Source organism: Gymnoscopelus microlampas, assembly GCF_963454915.1.
Source record: "Gymnoscopelus microlampas genome assembly, chromosome: 20".
Lineage (NCBI taxonomy): Eukaryota > Metazoa > Chordata > Actinopteri > Myctophiformes > Myctophidae > Gymnoscopelus > Gymnoscopelus microlampas.
This window is the reverse complement of record NC_139957.1, coordinates 44,597,928-44,614,494: the sequence shown is the minus strand read 5'-3', so window position 1 is coordinate 44,614,494 and position 16,567 is coordinate 44,597,928. Positions and strand designations below refer to the sequence as shown.

At 40.3% G+C, this 16,567-nt stretch overlaps 1 long non-coding RNA gene across 1 annotated transcript; it reads right to left on the bottom strand.

Moving 5' to 3' along the window:
- Positions 1-85: 85 nt before the first annotated feature.
- On the bottom strand, positions 86-2,901 carry LOC311035613. The gene is made up of 3 exons (XR_014599750.1): positions 2,745-2,901; positions 292-384; positions 86-203 (listed from the first exon to the last, which is right to left on the bottom strand). It is a non-coding gene; the product is annotated as an uncharacterized lncRNA (long non-coding RNA).
- Between the last annotated feature and the right edge of the window lie 13,666 nt (positions 2,902-16,567).

The window sequence follows — 16,567 nt, the reverse complement described above, 5'->3', positions numbered from 1 at the left end:
CAAGGTATCGTAGTTGGTAGTCAGCTGGTTCTTCTCCTTCGTCAAGGTATCGTAGTTGGTAGTCAGCTGGTTCTTCTCAGTCTTCAGCTGGTTCTTCTCAGTCTTCAGCTGGTCAATCTCCTGGGTCAGGGCATTGCAGTTGGTCTTCGGCGGGTTATTATCCAGGGTGAGGTTGGTGTCGGTCTTGGGTTCGGCTGAATGATCTGCAGACAGAGGACCAAAAGCTGAAGATAAACACAGTTGTTACTGTTATAAGAGCCTGAATTAGACCTTTGACCTCGTGATACTCACAGTCAATGGTCTTGTCTACGGTTCTCACTGCCGTTAGGAGAAACAGCAGCGAAAGGCACACCGCACACGCTCTGACGATGGCTCTCTGGATAACTGCAGGATATTAGTACAATACACTTTATAACTTTAATATGATCAGCTTCTATGTTTCATTTATATTAGTACAATACACTTTATAACTTTAATATGATCAGCTTCTATGTTTCATTTATATTAGTACAATACACTTTATAACTTTAATATGATCAGCTTCTATGTTTCATTTATATTAGTACAATACACTTTATAACTTTAATATGATCAGCTTCCATGTTTCATTTATATTAGTACAATACACTTTATAACTTTAATATGATCAGCTTCTATGTTTCATTTATATTAGTACAATACACTTTATAACTTCAATATGATCAGCTTCCATGTTTCATTTATATTAGTACAATACACTTTATAACTTTAATATGATCAGCTTCTATGTTTCATTTATATTAGTACAATACACTTTATAACTTTAATATGATCAGCTTCTATGTTTCATTTATATTAGTACAATACACTTTATAACTTTAATATGATCAGCTTCTATATTTCATTTATATTAGTACAATGTAACTTTAATATGATCAGCTTCTATATTTCATTTATATTAGTAAAATATAACTTTAATATGATCAGCTTCTATATTTCATTTATATTAGTACAATATAACTTTAATATGATCAGCTTCCATGTTTCATTTCAAACAACACAGAGTGAACTAGAGAAAGTGCTCCGCCAGGTCAGGTAGGTTATTGTGGGCCAGCAATGTCCGAAATTCACCAATCAAGATGGAATACGAGAAGTCGGACAGATCCGTCGTGATCACATGACTATAGAGATAATGTGTATCAATTTTCGTGATGTTTGGACAAAATCTGTAGGAGTAATATCAACACATTTTTGTTTAGAAACAAATTGGCCTCCTGGTGGCGCTATAACAGGACAATGTGAAAAGGGTGGCATGTGTTCCTTAGCCTAGTGGGAATGTGCGTTCAAAGTTTCACGGCAATCCGACGCTGCATTTATGATTTGAGGCATTTTGTTCAAACCAAACCACTCCTGTAAACTTTAGATGCTAATCTTAGCCAATCGGGATGGATTATGAAAAATTGTACAGATCTCTGTTGATCACATGACTATAGGGATAAAGTATACCGATTATGAGTGATGTTTGGAAAAAATCTGGAGGAGTAATAATATACATAAATATGTTTTGCAAACATCGGCCTCCTGGTGGCGCTACAACAGGCCTATCTGAAAAATGTAGGGCAGAGGTTCTGCTTTGGCATCCAGCGAGTGTGTGTGCTCAGTGTCGCTGCGATCGGGCCAATGGTGCCGGAGTTTAGCTGTTCACGGACGGACGAACGAACGGATGGACGGGTTGCAAAACATAGTCTCGGCCATGCCTTCTGCCTGGCGGAGACAATAATATTATATAGTACATTTCTGCAGAAAGGTTTATATGTCTGATGTACAATAATATAGTTGAATGATCATGTCGTCAATATACAATATGCAATTGTGGCTTTCTCGAAAATGTCACATCATGTAATCCAGTGGTTCTCAAAGTGTGGTCTGGGGACCACCAGGGGGTCCCTGATGGGGTTCCAGGGGGGCCCAGCAAAATATGTGAATATAGCATCAAAATAAGTTTAACCACTTTAACCTTATATACATTGGCTATTTTCAAAAACTATTGAAAACATTGGAACATTTTGGAAAACTTTTTAAAAGCATTTTAAAGGATCTACACCATGAATTAAAAAAATAATAATAATATTTAATATAATTTTTTTTATGTCCCTCAAACGTTTTTCAAAAGGTTTGAGCCTAATTCAAGCCTCAGATATACTCATTCCAACTAACTTCTCTCTGGCTTATAAAGCACTTTCACCTGCAATACCACATTGTCCTGTTTGGCACGGGGCGCTATTGAGCCAGTTTGTATACATGTTATCTCCTGGTTCTGTGTTGAAAAAGTATATATATATATATATATATATTTTTATTTATTTTTATTTTTTTTTGAACTGAAAAACAGGAGGGATTTGGCCTATTTTGAGACCAATTTACAGGAAACCCCAGATATGCTCTGAAAGCCTAAGTGTTCAAACTGGGGTATTTTTGGGGATAGAAGAGAGGTGGGGGAGACCAAAAACACACAAAAAAAGAAAGAAAAGTTAAATTTCATGGTGTAGTCCCTTTAACAACATAAATCTTGTATAGGCGGGCAGGCAAAATACTTTCAGATGGGGATCCACAGCCAAATGCATATTAATTTAAAGGTCTTTGACATGAAAAGCTTTGAGAACCACTGTTGTAATCAGTAGCCTACACACCTCCCTGTACATTGATTAAGGTATCATGTAATCAGTAATGTAGTGAGCAGAGAGAGTAAGTATTTTACTGTGTACCTAGATCTCGTTGAGTCTCATGTGAGCTGGAGCGTCTGCGACGGCGTGGTCTTTCATTAACGTAGTCATGTTCATCCTCCCGTCCATTCCCCTCCCTGACCCGTTCATCGTCCCTCACTCTCTTCTTTCTGGCTGGCTTGCCAGAAATATCCGTAGACATCTTAAGGAACGACACAGAAAAAAAGTAACTTAAGCTAATTTATGAAGTTTATATTAATAATTGTTATTTTTAATAAAAGAGGTGGACGAAGTACTCGACCCCAGTACTTGAGTAAGAGTAGAGATAACCCTGGTCAAATTTACTACAAGTAAAAGTAGCTCAGTCAAAATGTTATTCAAGTAAGAGTAAAATAGTAATTGCTTTTAAATATGTGACTGGGTACAATGCTTTATGCCACAAGTTGGCATTTTTCATTTTTCATTTTTTTGTGCAGATTATTAAAGTACAGAATATAAGCTTTCATATGATGTATCATTCATTGAAATTGGAGTAGATGTGCTCATTTGAATCTTGTTATCTATAATTGTCCAAACTGAGAAAATCCCTTCTAAAGAATTGTCACTTCTAGCAGCTCTCAGCTCCAGGTAATGGGCGTGAACAATGGGTAATTTATTCAACCTAGCCACTCTAATCACTCCCCCATTGACACCTTTCAGTCAGCTGTCCACTCTATAAAATATTTAGTGCCAGGGACCCCATACAGGATCTGATAAATAGGCATATTAGATAATCATCATCATAATAGATTTAATACAATATTTATTTGAAAATAGCAGATCTACAAGCTCACAATGCATGCTTGTAGATCGGCAATTTTCAAATAGCCGATGTAAGTAAATGTATTTATAAAATGTGTATCATTTGTATAAGATGTACTGTAGGGTTAAATGCTTAGAAAACAGAATAGCCTAAAGACCAGTGTGGTGGTTAAGCAACAACGCCATAGCTTCAAAGACAAGTGTTGCCAGATTCTATGAGACAAATAAGCAACCAGGTCTAGGAAAAAAACAAAACAAAATGATGGGTGACTATGGGCCACATGAGCATTTTAACCCTACTGTATACATCGGCTATTTGAAAATAGCAGATCTACAAGCTCACAACGCGTCGCATCGTGATCGACGCACTGTGAGCTTGTAGATCTGCTATTTTCAAATAAAATATTGGGGGCTAACTTATAATAAAAATACCTGGCTACACTGGCTCTTGAAGATAGGCGGTGTTCAGACCATAGACTCAGACAGTGAAACCGGACGGACTACCGGAGTAGCCTAGCAGCCTACTTTACCATACAAATGTAACCATTTAATGATTCTAAAACGACTATATTTTGCAATACAAGCCTTCTTCAACATTCAAACTGTGTTAATATGAAAAAAAAAAACGAAAAGCACACACAACAAAATCGATCTAAATGTTCCATTTTCTACTGATTGTCAACTGGCGACATGAGGCAGGTTTGACCAGTAGCAGACACATCTCACCACTCAAACAGAGAGCGTCTCCTTCCCAAACCCCAATGGTTCTATTCAGCCCCCCGCCCACAGGAGTGGCCCAATTCACTCACAGCTTGCTACAAAAATCGCTCATGAAAAACTATATAACCTCCTACATTCCATTTTCCACCTTCACATCTGTCTCCTTCTCTAATAATCATAAAGTGCTATATATTTCATCTCGCACTTTACTTCCGGATGGTTCGTTTTGCACCTTCTTTGCCACATCCGTCACGGGACAGAAACAAGCCCTGCCGTGCTCTATGGAAAACAGCCCAAAAGCGCGCCCAAATGAGCCCAAAATCGCTTACACACAAAGCAGACCTGGCACCCCATTTCAACGTCACAGCAACATGCAGCCAATCAGCGTCGACGGCAACGCAGCCTACGCCAATCATGTGTGAGAGATCTACAAGCTATGGGGCAGAGACGCCGTGTGCCATGCACCGTATCTTAGCAACAACGAAAGCGCTCACTCTCATTGGTCGTGTCACGCTAAGAGCAGTTCCCAGACAATGGCATCTCAGAGAGCTTGCTGTTGTGTTTATCTATGGCTGTAGCCATCAGAGTCAGTCGCAGCGATGACGGACAGGACGCTGTGATAGTTGGCATGTAGCTAACGCTAACGTTGCTGTCATGCCTGCAGCGGCTGTGCAATCACTTTGTCAACAATGCACGTTCGGGCGGTAACTGTTATTATTGCTGCTCCGTTAGTCCATTGTAGATGGTGTATGTTGTGTGTGTCTTCTGGTGTAGCTCCACAGAAACTCCAGTAACTAACGTAATGGCAGGACCGCCCCGTGCAACGCACGTTTAGGCTGCATTATGGTCATGTAGTAATTTCAGATAATTTCGGTCCGATTAGGGCAGTGGCTACCCCCCCCCCCCCCCCCAAAAAAAAACATATTTGAACTGGGGACCCCCCCCAATTTTGTTTGACTCCGTTCCACAAGTCAATATTGTGAAAATAGCCGATCTACAAGCTCACATCGCCTCACGTTGAGAGGCGTTGTAAGCTTGTAGATCGGCTATTTTCAACATGTTTGCCTCTTTCTTCATTTATTTGACAATTTGGCCAATGTTTTATAGTATAGTTTGTTGACTACTTTTGCTGCAGTAATGCTCTTTTCCTTCACTTTAGTTTTTTTATTGTCTCCGCCAGGCCGAAAGGGATGGCGCGAGAGTATGTTTTACCCCCTGTCCGTCCGACGGTCTGTGGATAGCTAATCTCCCGCATCGTTGGCTTGATCGCAGCGCAACTGTGCACACACTCCCTGGATGCCAATTCAGAACCTCTGCCCCATTTCTTTCACATGGCCCTGTTATAGTGCCACCAGGAGGCCGCTTTTTGCAAAACACATTTTCTCACAGTACTGCTACATATTTTGTCCTAACATCACGCACATCGATACACAGTATCTCTATAGTCATTTAAAAAAACACGCTCTTTCCGATTTTTCATTTTCCATCCTGCTTGACTAAAAATGGCTTCCACAGTTTCCAGGACTGCTCCGTTTTGACCAAAATGCCTCAAATTATGAACACAGCATGCACTTTCCGTGCAACTTTGCACCCACATTCCCACTATGCCGAGCAAGAAATTCCACTTGAGATTTTTCTAATCAGCCTCATGGTGGCGCTATAACAGTCCGATTTGTGTTTTTACCTATACCTGCACCAATCTGTGTAAAACTTTGTATGTGCACTCTCTAGAGGTCAAGGAAAAACCTTTCCCCTACATTTCTCACATCTACCTTTTATAGCTCCACCAGGAGGCCGCCTTATGTACAACATATTTCTTTACATTACTCCTTCCGATTATATCTACATTTCACGCAAATCGGTACACATGATCTCTATAGTCATGTGATCAAGACGGATCTGTTTAATCTTTCATATTCCATCCCGATTGGCTAAGATTCACATCTAAAGTTTGCACAAAATGCCGCAAATCATGAATGCAGCGTCACACTATGTTGAGGAACAAGTGCTACCATTTTAACATTGGCCTGTGGGGGGTCCCCACCGACTCTACCTGGCCCTTAGGTGGGCCCCACCTAGGCAATTCTATGTGGGGCCGAGGTGGGTCTTAACTGCTATGCCCATGCGGGCTATAAGTCGCTTCTACCTGGCCCTTAGGTGGGCCCCAACTAGCCACGTTTATGTGGGACCAAGGCGGGTCCTAACTGGGTTTGCCCATGCAGGCTTTAACTGGCTTCTACCTGGGCCCTAGGTGGACCCTAACCAACCAGAGTGCAGTGCCCATCGCTCCAAATGTTGTGACGTCAGGGCTCTCAATACTGCACATTGGTGGAGGAGGAGGGCCCGCAGGGCGCCCGCACACATCGCTGAACCAATGGTAGCCCACGGACGTTTCCTCTGGAGATTTCAAATCTGCCCCTCTATGCCACATATCATCCGCGCTACAGGGTCTTCACTGACCGAGCCACGGCCCCACTGGCCCTCATGACGCTATGCCACTTATATGCGCTGCCAAGTGGCCGCGGGCGCTACGTGGGCGTGGCGGCGGACTAGACGCGAGGCCCTGCGTAGCAGGGCCGAACTTCTAGTATACTCAAGTATTCAAAGGTGCCTGCTTTAAAACATACTTAAAGTAAATGTAAGAGTACATGCTTTTAAAAATACTTAAAGTACCATTAGGTGTACATTTCTTATTTTTTTATATCTATGAATTGCTGTAATGTTTTCACAATGAATTTATACTGTAGGACCTTGTAACTCTTGTTTCAGAGAAGTAACTGCAAAGTATACGTCCAGCTTAACCACCCCAGAGCTGCCTTCCCCTTGGATCTGGTCCTGTTTTAACATCATTTCTCAGTAATATGGCAATGGATTAACTAAGAACCTGTGTCAGTGTTCTAACAATGGATTAACTAAGGACCTGTGTCAGTGTTCTAACAATGGATTAACTAAGAACCTGTGTCAGTGTTCTAACAATGGATTAACTAAGGACCTGTGTCAGTGTTCTAACAATGGATTAACTAAGAACCTGTGTCAGTGTCCTAACAATGGATTAACTAAGAACCTGTGTCAGTGTCCTAACAAGCAAGGGGGTCGACTGGAGAAGTGGTCACGTTGACACATCACTCCAATGAACAGACCAGGGGTCATCACCATGCCAGCTTATGACGGACATTTTGATCAATATTTAATTTTTGTCATGGGCATACAAATTAACTGGTCAATATTTTTTTTTTACCAGAAACCCAAATGACTGGCGCTAAATGTAAACTAATGGACTCGTAATGTGCCATAGAGTCTATGACAGTGTGCTACACATTTTAAAACTATTAGACTAGTGCATCTGCATAAACACTAGTGCCACAAATACTGAGCCACTATATACTGTACCATATATACACATCTTATTATAGACCCCTATTTCAAATAATGCAAAGAGGATAAGTCAATAGTTTATATATTATGAAAAAAGAGTGTCGGGTGTATGTTTCCATGTAAAATCCCCAAAGTGCGGCTGGAGCTGTGTTGCCAGAATTTGCAACTAGGTCTATGAAAACCCCAACCCTATCCTAACCCAAAAGCGATTATAATAGGCCACATGAGCACTTCAAACCTATATATGTCGGCCATTAAACAATGTGCATATTTAAAATAGCCAATCTACAAGCTCACAACCATTTTACCATTATTTATGCAACTTTACAGAAAAACAAGCCCAAAGTGGCTTATAATCAGCAGACCAGGCAACACTGCAAACAGGGAGAAATGAGTGCGTAAGATTGCATTGGGGATAATGGCTAGCACAGCCTTCTCTTAAAGGTAATGGCATCTGGCACAGTGATTGGTTTTATTATTGTAACGCCCAAACCACACCTATGCATAATGTAACGGGTAGTGCAGGTGTCCTAAAATAGCAACTTTTGCACGGGAACGCCCCTTCCGCAGTCCTAATTCCCAAAATAGTGGATTTAGCCAGTTCAGCCCTTTATAGAGCCCTATGTCTTTTATCTCATAAGGCCTGTTCCCAAATCATTCAGCTGATGTCTTGTCTTGTCTGATGTGGTTTAATATTAATGAGAAAGTCTCAGACAATGTGTAGGTGGTATGATGTAAGGTATGCCAGTGGAACAATGAAAAAATTAAGGCAGCTATTAGCAAACATTACTTCTAGCTGTTTGTCTTGTCACCTGATGCAATCATGTACGTACGGGTACCAACACAACAAATCTCCTGCAACATATTAATGAGCAAGTCTTCCCGACACTTTACGAGTCACCAACATCATTCACCCACATTATTTAAGAAACATATTGTGAATATTAAGAATAGAGTATGTACACATTATAACCAAAATACAAAATGTGCCACGGACACGTTTGTCCGTGTACTCAAGTAAAAGTTTAATATTTGTCCTGGAAATGTGCTTCGTAAGAGTAAGAGTGTATCAAACACATCTCATACTCAAGTACTCAAGTACAGATCCTCAGAATCTGTACTTACTGTAAGTACAGTACTGAAGTACATTTACTCCGTTACAGTCCAACACTGTTCAATAATATTTTTCTAAATAATAATACAATTATGTTACTCACCTTTATCCAATATCTGTGTCACACCACACTGGTGTTCTCCGAGCCGCCGTCTGGTCTAGTCTGTAGTTTTGGCCACACTTATACTGTAGACATGCGTACATGCAAATTCATGACGTACAAAACATACGCACTGCAAATAGGCTCTTTACCGTCAGAGTGGAGGAAATGACAAACTTCTCAAGAAGTGCCATGCCTTTGGTCGCTGACCTCATGCAATTTGCATAATTTTTTTGATTATTATTACAAAAAGATACATTAACCACTTCATCTCTATATACATTTCGGCCATTTGAAAATAGCCGATCTACAAGCTCACAATGTGTCGCGATGCAAGACATTGTGAGCTTGTAGATCTGCTATTTTCAAAAGATTTGTATACATTTTATACATTTGAAAGTTTGAGAAATGGGACATTCTGCATAATGAGTACTTTCTACTTTGGTACTTTAAGTACATTGTTATACCAATACCACTTCAGCCCTATTTAATAGTGCAACTATCTATATCTACAGGCTCACAAGCTTGTGAGCTGGTAGATCTGCTATTTTCACTATTTCGTAAACGTTTTTTAAATGTTTGGAATTTCTTTTCAGATTTGTTTGAACATTTCAGAAATTACTTTTGAAAAAAGTATTAGATTTTGTTCTGAAGAAATGTGACTTTTTTTAATCATTGAAAATCTTTTGAATTATTGTTTTTAAAACATTGTAGGAAATCTAACCCGTACAAATGGTTGTGTGACCCAAAAATGGGTCCCAACCTATTGTTTGGGAAACACTAATAGCAGCAGACATGTATTGTGTGTTTCACAAACCATACAGTATTGCACACCCTTATAAAAATATCTTGTATTTTAGGGGTTTTCACTCTGTGGGAGGAAATGAAACAGATGACAAATAGATAAAAAAGACAGAAGTATGGCTAAAATGCAGAAACGGTCAGTTTGAATATCAACTTCCTCTTTGTTGTTCAGTAGATCATATCTCACACTATAAATAAAAAGGTCTTAAATAGCACTAAAAATGGTTCTGTGGATGGTAACGGTCGGTAAAACAACCTATTTTTTTTGTTCGCGGCACTCCCGGCCCCATCAGTTTCTTCTATTTGTTTTACTAAGGTTAAGGTCAAGTTTAAGCATAGTTTTACTGAGGTTAATTTTAGGATTAAGGTTAGGTTTAAGCATAGTTTTACTGAGGTTAAGGGTAGGAATAAGCGTGCGCAGGTTTTTTTTTGCGTTTTGGGATGATTTCTTCCGAGTTTTTAGTGGTTATTTGCGTCGGGTGTCATGTTAACCCCATATTAAAATCTGCTGGTTTAGCTCTTCTTAACAAAACAAAAAAAAACTCCCAATGAATTAATGGATTTACTTTTAAAAGTACTCCCCCTCCCTGGAGCCAGGGCAGCTGCAATACCATACCCAATTGACACCTCTGTAATAGAGAGACGGATTTTAATTGAATTGAGGTCACTATTAGAGGATTTACGGCAGTTTTACTGAGGTTAAGGTTGGGAATAAGGTTAGGTTTAGACATAGTTTTACTGAGGTTAAGGTTAGGTTTAGACATAGTTTTACTAAGGTTAAGGTTAGGAATAAGGCTAGGTTTAGACATAGTTTTACTGAGGTTAAGGTTAGGAATAAGGTTAGGTTTAGACATAGTTTTACTGAGGTTAAGGTTAGGAATAAGGTTAGGTTTAGACATAGTTTTACTGAGGTTAAGGTTAGGAATAAGGTTAGGTTTAAGCATAGTTTTACTGAGGTGGGGACCGTTCAGAGGTTATCGGATTTGACCGGGGCCGACTAAGTTGTTGTTCAGACCGTTCTCTTGTATTTGTGTGGCTCATAGAATCAATCAAGGTGTATTAGTCACAACTGATACAGGTACAAGAAGCAACATGTAGTTTTGTGAGACCTGTCCTCAAAGTGCTGTGCTTTACACAACACAACACAACACAACACAACAGAACACACATACAATGACAATAATATGAGCTCATTCACTGCCAAGAACGACGTATGACGATTTTTAGTTTTTTGGCTTTCTGTTGTTTCTCATTCAGATGTTTCAAAGGTACAGTAAAATCGCCGTTTTCGCAATTTCGCATGGGGACCGGAGACTTTAATTAATTAATTAATAATAATAATTTAAAAAAAACGATAAGATAAAAAATGAAATATGAAGAACCTTCAGCAGTATCCCCATCTGCTTAACATAAGGGCAGAGAGAATAAAAGTATATTTAAATGTGCAATGATCTCTCTTGTATATGTGGTGCATTTTTTTATGCACCTCATATCTGGAACACACTCCCAGAAAACTGCAGGTGTGCTGCAACTCTTAGTTCCTTTAAATCACAGGTAAAAACTAGCTAAAAGCAGAGGTAGACACGGACCAGAGTAATTACTGGTTATACTGGCATAAGGACCAGAGTAATTACTGGTTATACTGGCATAAGGACCAGAGTAATTACTGGTTATACTGGCATAAGGACCAGAGTAATTACTGGCATAAGGACCAGAGTAATTACTGGTTATAGTGGCATAAGTGAGAGCCAGAGGATTTTTCTTTTTAACTCATTCACTGCCAGACACATTTCTGGCTCTGTGGTCCCAGTGCCAGGATTTTGAGATTTTCTTACCTTTTCAAGTCACAGAATATGTATCTCCAGTATGACTTATCCCCTGATGGTTGCTAATCACGGACGGTTCACTGTGCTTCCATGGGGGAAAAAAAGAATGTCATCGTGATTCCTGTTTGCTTGTTATACCCAGTTGAAAATAGCATGTTTCACTGAAAAATACATGGTAAAACACAGGAGCAGAGATTCACAATATGTCCCTAATATTTTAACAGGGAAGTGAATGGAGCAGTACACCTTTGGATCACGTTATCTCCTGGTTCTTTTTTATTTTTTCTAAGAGACGTCAGAAGACGTCATCGACAGGGAATGAGTTAAACATTTATATTTTATGTAGCCAATTAATTTAAGTCTCCTCACATCTGTATGTAAATGACTACACACAATCCTTCCTCCTATTCAGGCATTCTATGCTGTTTAGTGTTTTATACACCATGGAGCATGTAGCATAATGTCACACATAGATAACAATCATTGTACCATCACATACAGTAGTTCTGTCTCAGAGAAAAAAATAAAGCTACCATAACCTCAAAGGCAAAAAAGGGAAGAGACCAACACTGCCTTCGTCAGAGTGACTAGTCTGTCTAGTCTCCCTGACGAAGGCAACGTTTACCCAACGCGTAGGTGTATTTTTTTTAGGGTCGACGTAAACATGATTAATTGCAGTGGTGGAAAAAGTTCTCAAATGTTTTACTTAAGTAAAAGTATCAATACTGCAATGTAGAAGTACTCTGTTACAAGTAAAAGTCCGGAATTCAAAATGTACTTAAGTAAAAGTGCCTAAGTATTGGTATCAAAATGTACTTAAAGTACCAAAAGTAACAATACTAAAATGTTTGAAAATAGCAGATCTACAAGCTCACAACGTGTCGCAAAGCGACGCGTTGTGAGCTTGTAGATCTGCTATTTTCAAATAGCTTAGGTATAAAATAGGGCTAATTTATGTTTTATAACGTAATAATTTGTATCTGCAAAGTAACTAGTAACTAAAGTTTTCAAATAATTGTAGCAGAGTAAACGCGGAAGCCACTAGTCGGAGTGGTGAGATGTCGGAATGGAAGGAGCACCCCATTGCAAATACCACAGTGAAGTAAAAGTACTTCAAAATTGTACTCAAGTACAGTACTTGAATAAGTGTACTTGGTTACTTTACACCACTGACTGTTTGCAATTTCAAAATGGGGTTTCACTTCCTAAAATATCATTTGACACTTGCCTCAGCCTACAGCCATGCACGGTGCGTGCGTGCGTGTGTGTGCGTGTGTGCGTGTGTGTGTGTGTGTGTGTGCGTGTGCGTGCGTGTGTGCGTGCGTGCGTTTGTGTGTGTGTGCCTGCGTGTGTGTGTGTGTGTGGTGTGTGCATGTTTGTCTGTGTCATTTAGGGAAGTGCAAACTACTAGCAATGGTGATTACCTCATCCGCCCGCCCGCCCGTTCCTCCGTGGGTTTTAACTGTTTAAACTTATTTTTATGCTATATTAGCTTTGCTGAGAACCCCCCTTGGACCCCCCCCCCCCCCCCCCCCACTGAATTATAAATGTACAGTATGTAACGCTCAGGGCTCAACGCGGAGTCACATCACATATAAAACAAGTTAGTCTGCAGAGAGAGATGTTGGGTTTTCTGTCTGGAGCCAAAAGAAAGTTTGACTTTCTGCGTTGCTGCCAGCTCTAATGTTTGCTTGCCTTATGCTCAAACAATACATTCATAAAATGCTGTTTTTTTTTCTCCTCTCCCACCTGAAGACATGGTTCGATAGTTCTCTGTTATCCATGAGGTGTCTGCTCCAGTATACTGTAGTATATTCACCATGGCTGTCATACTAAAGGGCCAACGCTCCCAATTAAGACGGCAAGGTACGGGATTCCACCAAACGTTTGACATCTCAGGGAAATACCCGCAACGGAATCAGGAACCAGATGAGTTACAATTATGTCTCTATCGGACAGAATTTCCATTAAGAAGACATAATTATGATCCATGGCATATATACCATGTATGGTGATTGAGTATCACGGCATGAACTGCAGTGCAACACACACTCTCATCGTAAAAAAACGACACGTTACTTAATTTCATTCAAAAAAGTGAGTGAAAGTGTGACTTTGTGGAGTTATTTCCCAGGGATAACGGCCACATCTCCTGCTCCATATAACGGCTAGCGGGGCGGTGATATAGAGCCCCTCTGGGGGGGGGGGGGGGGGGGAGCTCACGCAAACATTTTATGAGCCCATCAATTTCTCCCCATCTCTCTCCCCCCCCTCTCTCTCTCTCTCTCTCTCTCTCTCTCCCCTCCCCAGACGTTGTCAACAGGAGCAGAGCTCCTCAAGCGCTCACTCTGATGTAGGGTTCAGATAAAGGCGTTTTTTTATCTCTGCTGTGTGTGGTGGTCCATGGCTGGGGGGGGGGACAGACATGCTCCGCGGTGTCCGGTATTGATTTATCGGGCCATAGGAGCTGTATCATTAGGGGTTTATTGATTGAACGGTCATAGGAACACTATCGTTAGACGGTTATAGCCGCTGTAAGGCTTCCAACACAACAGAGACAAAAGATATGAGACATGTGGGGTTGTTGCTATACCGCTGCTGTCCAGATGATGACCAATGAACGGCGCCCGGCGCGCACCGTGTCGCCAGGTCTGCTTATTATAAGCACATTAAAGACCCCTTATCCATGGGATTAATGTTTTACTCGCAGTGGTGGAAAGTAACTGAGTACATGTACTCAAGTGCTGTAGTTAAGTACACTTTTGAGGTACTTTTACATTACTGGAGTATTTCCAATTGTCTATACTTAAATTTACTTCTACTCCACTACATCTCAGAGGCAAATATTGTACTTTTACGCCACTACAATTTTGTTTAAACTTTAGTTACTAGTTACTTTGCAGATATAAATTATTATGTTATAAAACATACATTAACAACTTTAGCCCTATTTTATGCCGAGGCTATTTGAAAAATAGCCGATCTACAAGCTCACAACTCTATATAACATTCAGGAGGTGTAGTTCCAGACTCTATATAACATTCAGGAGGTGTAGTTCCAGACTCTATATAACATTCAGGAGGTGTAGTTCCAGACTCTATATAACATTCCAACCCGATCGCCAGAGGAAACGTTCTCATTGAACGTTTTTCAACGTTTCTCAAAATCCGTGCATAGACTACTGGAAAACCACAAATTCCGTGCATAGCCGCCTCGCATCTCCCCCATTGTGACTAAACCATTTCGGAGGCGCGCAGTCTCAAGGGAATGAGGTGTGAAGGACCACGAGCGAGCTAAAGCGAGCGAGTTGCCGTCCTGAACATTGCGACATTCCCTTGAGCCTACTCAGCGCCGTTTGAGTTACGTACCGATAGGCACAGAATCGTAAATATTGTTGTGGGGACTGCTCTACTTCCTGGTTTTTCCGGGTTGCGACTGGTTACGCCCACCGTGGGACTCCCCGTACGTATGCACGTAATTTGGGGGTTTCTAGGCGACTATGCACGGAATGACGTGCACAAATCCGTGCAATGTATACTACTTCTCTGGCGATCAGGCTGAACATTCAGGAGGTGTAGTTCCAGACTCTATATAACATTCAGGAGGTGTAGTTCCAGACTCTATATAACATTCAGGAGGTGTAGTTCCAGACTCTATATAACATTCAGGAGGTGTAGTTCCAGACTCTATAATACTGTAGCATTTGGAGATTGTGGAATAGTTGTTGGATACGCAAGACTACCCCTGTGCCACCCTTGAACAGGGGTAAAGTTAAAAATAAAGAAAGAAATACTCGCAGAGGCCGACATTATGCTCATTATTCCCAGTTCACTTTATATAGATGGAGCTCAACACAAGTTCTATTAATCAGACTTGCTTGTCTGGGACGTGCTTTCTGTGCTGTGAACTAGTTGGTATTATGTGGGTGATTCAACAACATGAAGGCAGAGTAAACTAGATGTATTGGATTGTTTGGGATTCTAGCACTGTAGAAATACACTTGGGACGTTTTAATTAAAGTTAAAGGGATTGTAGGGAACATTAAGCCTAAATTTAAAAAATATGTATATATATATATTTTGCATTTTCTCCCCTCTATCAGCCACTATATAATGATGCTGGGGTGTTTTCCTTCATTGAAACACAGTCCTCTGTCTGAAATCCGTATTTTCCCTTCTGTTTATGTTCATGTTGTTTATGTCCGGGTCGTAAATGAATGCACGCATGTGCGTGTCCGTGCGCGTCCGTGCCCGTATCAACTTTTTACTTTCGGTTTTAAAACGCTCTCAAACTTCTTTTTTGAGGCACATAATTTACTTTTAAAAAATCGTTTGGATAGAATTTAGTTGTTTAGCTTCATATATGTGGTCAATTTATCATGAAAGAGCCTATTTAAAAATATAAATTCAGAGAACCGTAGGGTCGGGCATTTCCGCGAATTGTATCCGCATAAGGCAACCTATTTTGGGCATGACTCATTTAAAAAGTCCCCCCTGCGTCACCCCCTGGTGGTCGGGGAAAAGAACTGCTGGAGGGGCGGTGTTTGACAACAGTTTTTTTCTTTGATTATGTCTGAACTCCCTACAATCCCTTTAAGGACTTCTTAAAACACCCACAATGTAGTGACTTTGGGGGAAACGAATGTGTATGTGTGTCTCAAAGAAGAGATGATGCAATGACAAGTGAAATGCAATGTAACGACACAAAGAAAAATAAAACAAGCTGATAACTGGGTACTCTCTCCTGATTTGTACCTGAAAATGCATTTTCTGTTTATTAAAATGCTGGAGAGACAGACTGTTACTAAACAAACACTCTATAGCAATGATTACTTACTACCAGAGCGTGAACTTCATAACAACAAAAAAAACGTTTCGTTTTAACCCATTGAGACCTGAAGCCGATTCTACATGTCTCCTAAATCTCAACAGTATTCTGAAAAACGTATGTTTCTATATCAGTGGTTCTCTATCTTTATGATGTCAAGGACCCCAAACATTATACAGTATGTATTTGGCCGCGGACCCCCATCAAAATATTTTGTTCCAGGGACCCCCAGAAACAAAGATTTGAGTTAAAAAATGTTCGCTTTAAACAACAATATATATATATTCAAAGATGTGC